The following is a 7760-nucleotide window of genomic DNA, read 5'->3' as shown; positions in this document are numbered from 1 at the left end:
TTGGCGGGATAATTGAAACTACTTCCTAATCAGCCACATGGGGTGAAATTCAAATTCAAAATCAAACTTCTCAGGTTTAGTACTAAGGTTTTCAGATGTGTGGGAAGCCATTAATTTGTAGCTTAACACAATTTTGACATCTGTAAAAATGAGAAGGTTTATGTCAAATTATTGTACTTATATCTAATTTAAACTTTAGATGTCTAGTTGAAAAATCCAAAAAAATAACAGCCAGATCAGCTCTAGATCGGTGGTGGAGCACTTGGCTCACTTAAGTACCAGCCTTTCTTAGGCACGTACGTCTTTTTGACAAGCTTTTCTTAGACACCGTTATTCAATAGATAATTTACTAGATATCGTTTAATTTTATCCTAAGTGCAATATTAAGCTAGCTCCTATGAATTAACCAATTTTCAAATTTACGTTTGAATGGAATCTGGAAATTACTCCATAAGGAGTCCAAATGGAGGTATTAATAAACCTCTTGGAGGTTAAGCAATTTAATATTTTGCTTTGAAAATTAAGTACTAAATTAAAGCTAGCATAAATGTGTAACAGCTAAAATATAACAATTTACAATTATACAGCAAAAAATATATAATATATGTTGCAATTTAAAATCTAGTGCTAACAGTATATAAACTTTCCTGGATTGTTAGCCTAGATGCACAAATATAATTGATAAATGAAATATTTCTAATATTCAAAAATAGTAAATAAGAAGAATAAACTAGCAAATAATTAACTTGACAATATAATAATTAAATGAAGAAAGAGAGAGAAGAGGCCTGTGGATCGAAGCACGCTGATGCATTATCCCAGAAAAGTTTATGCCCCCCACGCACGGGTCTGCTGATACAGATCTCCTAGAGATACGACGATCCAATACAGAACCACGTCTTCCCCTTCAGTGCGCCTCCAGGGAAGAAAGAAGAGCATGTTCACGCTTTCAGATAACTCAAAAGAAACTTAGAAAAATTATGAGGAGATGAAAATTTTTCTTTATTTCTATTCTCCCCAATGATTCCTAGAGCCTTTTTTATCTAGACTCTTGGTATAGGGAGAAGAAAAATTTTTGATTGTGGTTTGAAATGATCCCTAGAGCCCCTTATATAGGCTCAGGCAAGTCAAAAGAAGAAGATTTCCTTCCCGCGGATTGATGACGTGTCTTCTTGTGCTCCTTTGATTCTTCGGCTTATAGCATCTTGGCCGTTCATACTTTCTTCCTTCTTCGAGGGGCCTTTCCATGCTTGCTCTTGTGCTGGATGCGTGACACTTATCATGGTTTGCTTTTTTTGGAAATTTTTTCATGTTTGCTCCCTTGCTTGTGCACGGATGCTTACCACTTGGCCGTTGACTAATTTATTTTTCAAAATTTTAAAATATTTAATTTAATTCAACATGTATTAACTAAGAGAGACTCATCTTGCTAACTAAGCCTTGACTAAACTGTGTCACATTGATGCTAACCTTACAGTATGCATGATGCATATGTTAGGGAGAAAAATTGCACATACGAATTGTAATACCCAGAAGAAAAAAAAAAAGATTTGACGGGCTGGCCCAAAAAGACCGGGCCCATTCCCTTGTTACGATCGTACCCTAGGCACGATCATGGAAGAGGAGCGTTGCAGGGGGAGGCGGCTGATCAATGCTAAATAATGTACAAATTTATCTATTTTACATAGCACTTATTATTATTATTAAGCACATATTTTAAATTTAAATATAAGAAAATGTGTTTCCCCTCATCATTGCATTTTAATAAATTATTCAAGTTTGGTTTAATTATTTATTGATTGAGCCTAATGTATGCAGGTCGAGTCAAACCCGTGGTTGGATAATGCCTAAAATCACACTGCACCATTTCACAAGTCCACAGCCAATCAAAGTCGACTCCACATCTTCCGGAGTCAACTCTAAAAGCTCTCCTCTAAGACTCACTGCATCCAATCTCAGCCTTCTTTTTCATGCACTCACCCATCAAGACTTTCTTTCCACGCATTCAAACCCCCCTGTTTGTAGCTTCAAAACAGAGCCACCTTCCAACCAACCCGAGTGGACCCAAACCACCTTTCTCAATGCATAAAATAAAAATCTCCATCATCCCTCACGCCTGCATAAATCTCCCATCCTCCCCTATCCTGAGCGTATCCTCTGCTTCCGAATGAGAGCTACCTGCCATCCGTATCATCCCCTGTTCCCATCCTTCCCAAATTTCCTCCAAGCCTCCAAGCCATCAAAGCCCACTCCGTTCATCGCGCCCCCGCGTATCCCCTGCTTCCAGATTTCCTCCCGCGATGCCATCTTCTCCGCTTCCGCGTTCAAAAGAACTCTTCCCAGCCGTCCGTGATCAGCCGTCCACGAAGCATCCGCCGAGCATCCGAGCCTTCTCCGCCTCTTCCTCTTCATCCCGCGATGCAATCCTCCCAGCATCCGCGAGTTAAGCATCATCTTCCTCCCAGCCGATTCTAGGATCCATCCTCTCCCCACTCCGCTCATCGCGTCCCAGCATCCCAGCCGGGATCCCCTCCACTTCATCGATCCTCATCTTCACCCGGATTCGTTCCAAGAAAAGTCCCAACATCCCAAACCTCCCAGCCATCAAATCCTCTTCCGATTATCATCCACGGATGAGTCTCCGCGTTCCAACCGATCCGTAAGTTCCTCCCAGCATCTTTCGGGATCCCTCTCTTAGCCATAAACACCAACTTGCAGCCGTTCCCAGCATCCCACTGATTCGCAAGGAGAATCATCCGCATGAGCCCAGCATCCACGGATCTCGCCCAGCATTCAACCACGTTCGTGATCAGCATTTCCGGATATCCTCCCAGCTTCTTCCAATCCAGTTGCAGCCAGCGACCGTTCCGAGCAAGCAAAATCCTAGATTCAGCGCGTCCAGCTCCTTCCCTTCCCTCCCCACGCCCAAAACAGGGGAAGATCTGATTTCATCCCATGCTGAATCGGCGCACAGGGGGGCTGGTGAGGCTATAAAAGGAGGAGGAAGCTCTGTTTTAAAGGGGGGAGGCCACGGTTTGAAGAACAGAGGAGGAGCCTATGTTCGGAAGAGAAAAAAATAAAAAAAAAAGAAAGGAGGGGGGGAGAGAATATTTTGTGATATTTTGGGAATAATGGGAGGTGAAGGCTTTCATTTGAAGATGGGAGGTCGTCCGGAAGCCATGCGCGGCTAAACGTCTAGTCTAGGGCTGGATGAAGCCCTAGCAATGTATCAGGGCATTGTAGTTCTTATTTTCTTTATTATTTTGGAGCTTGTTTAAATTATTATCTTCAATGAAATATCTTTTTATGATGTTTAAACTTTGAGCATGCCATTTACTATTCATGTTTGCGTCTAAGATGATCCATGCCTAGGAAGATGAGGTGTGCTGCATCCTAGATTAGTATACTTAGGTAGACACTTCATGCTACACCGAAGATGGATCTTCCTAACACTATGTATGCTTTTATTTTAAAAGGCTTGTAGCCAAAATTGCATGCCTCTCCAAAAGATAAAAATTAAGAACACAATCCTTGATGCAATGCTATGTGGTGGATCCCAAACCCTAGATCTATTTACTTTGATAAAATTTCAATTCGTACTCACAGATTAATTTAGTTAAATCAAGTTAGCAAATCCTTCTTCTTGATTTATTTTTAAAAGAAAAATAACTTATTCTCCAATCCCTGTGGACCGACACCCGTAATCACTATCCTACAGGATACGTGCTATTGCGTGGTTTATTTTTGAAATTGAAAAGAACCGATCAATTTTTGGCGCCGTTGCCGGGGATTGCTAGCATAGTTATTTTTCTTACTAAAAAAAATTTATTTAAAAATTAAAAAAAAATTTCTTAAAAAAAAAATTTCTATTATTGTTACTTTTCTTATCTTCTTTTTCTCCCTTACTAATTTTTATATACTATTTGATCAGGAATCGAGAAAAAAATCTGGGATGATCAAAAGGAGAACTGCCGGAAAAGAAATGCTGTAGAGGTTTGCAAAAAAAAAAATTAAATTGCTGGAAAAATTTCCTTTGGTAACCTCTAAACCTTTCTTATTTAAATTAAGTATTAGCTTGAAATTTTGTGGTGATTGTTTGATTTTAATTTCAGCAAAAGTGTGAATGCATGTTTGATACACATACACAAATTAATCCGCACATAGTAAGGGTAATCACCCCAACAAGATAAGAGCCGGATTTCATCACCGGACTCTTGCCCAATTTAGGTGAACTCAATCTCACATAGTGTCACTTTAATTAAAATCAATTAGACATTGGCTCCTAGGGACATTCGAGCTCAATAGGACGAAGATCACCGAAAGTTGCACCAATTTCGCTCTGTGGCTTAGTTGATGTCTAGGCAAGCTTTGTCTCTATAAGGGAGACAGTTCATCTGTTCGAGGCAAGTGGGTTTTAAGTGGGACCTTTGCGAACGCATCGTGACCCCTCCACTTACCTGGGAGCTTACATGGTCAACTCGGTTCATTAGACCGGATTGGAGGCTTAGGTGCTCTCTTCAAACCAGTTAGGAGCTGTCTAGTGATTTTAGGACAAAGACTAGGATTGATATGCTTTTCTCTTTTTGCATGCTTGATTGATCGAGTACTAGTGTATGCACGGTAGTCGTTCTAGAGTACAAAACCTATTACCTTTTGACCCTGAAATAGAACGAACCCTTAGGAATATTCGAGCTAAGATCAAAACATTAGAATCATCCCTACCTCCTGAGATGGCTGAAGAACAACCCAAACTCCTGAGGGAGTACTTTACTCCCACTATTTACACTTCCCCATCTTGCATTCGATTACCTGAGGTAGCAGCTGTACAATATGAAATAAAGTCTAGTGTGATCCAAATGCTCCCATCTTTTTATGGGCTCACCAACGAAGACCCATACAAACATTTAGATGAATTTCTTGAGATTTGCACTACTGTCAAGATTCAGAACTTCACTGATGATGCCCTGAAACTTAGGTTATTCCTCTTCTTCCTTAAAGATAGAGCCAAACAATGGCTGAATTCTTTAGAAGCTAACTCGATTCGTTCTTGGGATCAAATACAACAAGAATTCCTTAAAAAATACTTTCCCATAGGAAGAACGAACCAGTTTAGACGTGCCATTACAAGCTTCTCCCAAACTGAGGGAGAAGAATTTCATGAAACTTGGGAGAGATTTAGGGACCTAATCCGTAAATGCCCTCATCATCAAATACCTAAGTGGCAACTAGTGCAATGTTTTTATGACGGATTGGCAGAACGAAACCGTCAGATGATCGATGCTGCATGCGGGGGCACTTTTATGCTTCAAAATGAGCATGAAGCATGGCAATTATTTGAAAATCTTAATGAAAACTCCCTCCACCATGCTTCATGTTCTCTTCAAGCACCCCCGAGTTCTCAAAGAAAAGGGACCATTTGTAAAATAAGTCATTCTATGGACCTGTCTAGCAAGGTAGATGCATTGTCCCATAAGATTGACCAACTGATGATAGGTGGGCATTACATGAACTCTTCCCAAGCACAAGTGTGTGCTATCTGTTCTAGCCCATCGCATCCTATTCATGAGTGCCCCTCAGCACCCCAATATCCCGAACTCGTGCAAGAACACATCAATGCTGCCCAAACACAGCCCAGACCGGGTAATGATTCATTTTCCAATACATATAATTCGGGATGGTGGAATCATCCAAATTTTTCTTGGAGGCAGCAAGCTTCTAATACCTCCCAACCCTTCTTCCAAAATTTTCAAAACCCTCAAAATATTCATCCTTACCGTCCCTCGACTCAATTTCAACACACTCCTCCTCCACCCCAAAGAAACACAGCCTTTGAGGAGAAAGTGTTGAACGCCCTTCAAGGTTTGGAAACCATTACACAATTGGTGCACTCTCACACGCAATCCATCGCCAAGCTAGAATCCCAAATGGGGCAACTAGCTAATGCACTCAACAAGCGAGAGGAAGGAAAGCTTCCAAGCCAACCAATAAGTAATCCTAGGGGACAATATATGGCTCAAGAAAATCAATTAAATGCAATTCATCATGAACAAGCCAATGCTTTGACTACCCTAAGGAGTGGACGTGTAGTAGACAATAAGATTGGGGAAGATAACAATAAGGAAAGTGAAGAAGAGGATAGAAATATGTCAAATGAAAATCTAAAACCTTCTTCTTCTTCTTCAGCTAGTCCATCTTCTGCCAAAACTCACATCCCAAAGGCCCCATTTCCTGAAGCTCTTACTTCACCCTCTCCATTTGGCAAAAAGGGAACTTCATTAGAAGAGATGATAGAGGTCTTCAAACAAGTTAAAATCAACCTCTCACTCCTTGATGCCATCAGACAAGTTCCCTCCTATGCCAAATTTCTCAAAGACCTTTGTACACAAAAGCGAAAATCTAGGACACATGTGCCTAAAAAGATCTTCCTAACTGAGCAAGTGAGTTCTATTCTCCAACACAACACCCCTCCAAAACTCAAAGATCCTGGTGCTCCCACGATCTTCTGTGTCTTAGGAAATAATTTCATTGATCGAGCACTCTTAGATCTAGGGGCAAGTGTCAACCTTTTACCTTATTCAGTTTATGAGAAACTTGGTTTAGGTGAGTTAAAACCAACCTCGGTATCCCTTCAATTGGCTAATCGATCTGTAAAAACACCACGTGGGATAATTGAAGATGTTCTTGTCAAGGTAGACAAATTTTATTTTTCAGTAGATTTCATTGTCCTTGATATGGAATATAAGCCCAATCCTAATAAACAAATCCCCGTGATCCTCGGGCGGCCCTTTTTAGCAACAGCCAATGCATGCATCAATTGTAGAACAGGGGTAATGAACATATCATTTGGGAACATGAAGGTAAAATTAAATGTGTTCAATGCGGCCGACCAACCCGCGAGGGAAGTTGAGTGTTTTATGATAGACAAAATAGATGACCTCATAAAAGGAGATGCAAAAACTATCTCACTGTGTCTGGCTGAAGACAATAAACTTAGCGCTTGTTGGGAGGCAACCCAATTCTCTTAGTTTTCTTTAACATTGAGGACAATGTTAGGTTTAGGTTTGGGGGTATTCATCTTGATTTTCATCCAAAAAAAAAAAGTTAAAAAATAATAATAAAAAAAATCATCTTTTAAAAAAAAAATTAAAAATATTTTTTTTAAAAAAATGTCTTTATTTTCATAAAATAATATTAAAAAAAGTTTTGTTAAAAAAAAAACCTAATTTATATACATTTATGCGAGAATGATAAACACACAAGGTATATAAAATCTAAAAGCCCAATGACTAGTGGGAAGTAATACAAATTTAAGTTCTTTTTATTAAGTCTCTCTTAGGGAGTTGTAAGCTAATTAATACTTTGGAATTTCACTACACACTGGCCGACCCTTTTAAGGTCTAGGCTCGACATTATGTTGATAGTATAGTAGCAACCTTGGACCCTGATGAATCATACTTATCTAATCCAATAAAAAAAAAAGTCAATAAAAATGGATTTAGTCAGGAACATCGAAAAGGGCTACCTATTGTCAAAGGTCAAGTGGGCTTGTGATGAGGACTTCGAGCATAAGTCCGTAGGGAAGTCTTGATGCCCGACACCTTATGCCAACTGATGTGAGAGTTGTCGACTGATTGCTCGTTACACGGAGAAATCACCACAAGAGTAAAAGTGCACAATTTATATATCTTTCTTAAGAAAAAGAAAAAGAAAAAAGAAAAAAAAAAGAAAAAAAAATGCTGTATTGACCGAAAAGATAATAG

At 39.6% G+C, this 7760-nt stretch overlaps 1 non-coding gene across 1 annotated transcript; it reads right to left on the bottom strand.

Annotated features, from left to right (window-relative positions):
* Positions 1-5106: 5106 nt before the first annotated feature.
* On the bottom strand, positions 5107-5212 carry LOC120104368. Its single transcript, XR_005506774.1, has one exon. It is a non-coding gene; the product is annotated as a small nucleolar RNA R71 (small nucleolar RNA).
* Positions 5213-7760: the final 2548 nt, after the last annotated feature.

Source organism: Phoenix dactylifera, chromosome 17 (genome assembly GCF_009389715.1).
Source record: "Phoenix dactylifera cultivar Barhee BC4 chromosome 17, palm_55x_up_171113_PBpolish2nd_filt_p, whole genome shotgun sequence".
Taxonomy (NCBI): domain Eukaryota; kingdom Viridiplantae; phylum Streptophyta; class Magnoliopsida; order Arecales; family Arecaceae; genus Phoenix; species Phoenix dactylifera.
The sequence above is the reverse complement of the archived record's forward strand: the minus strand, read 5'-3'. Positions and strand labels throughout refer to the sequence as shown.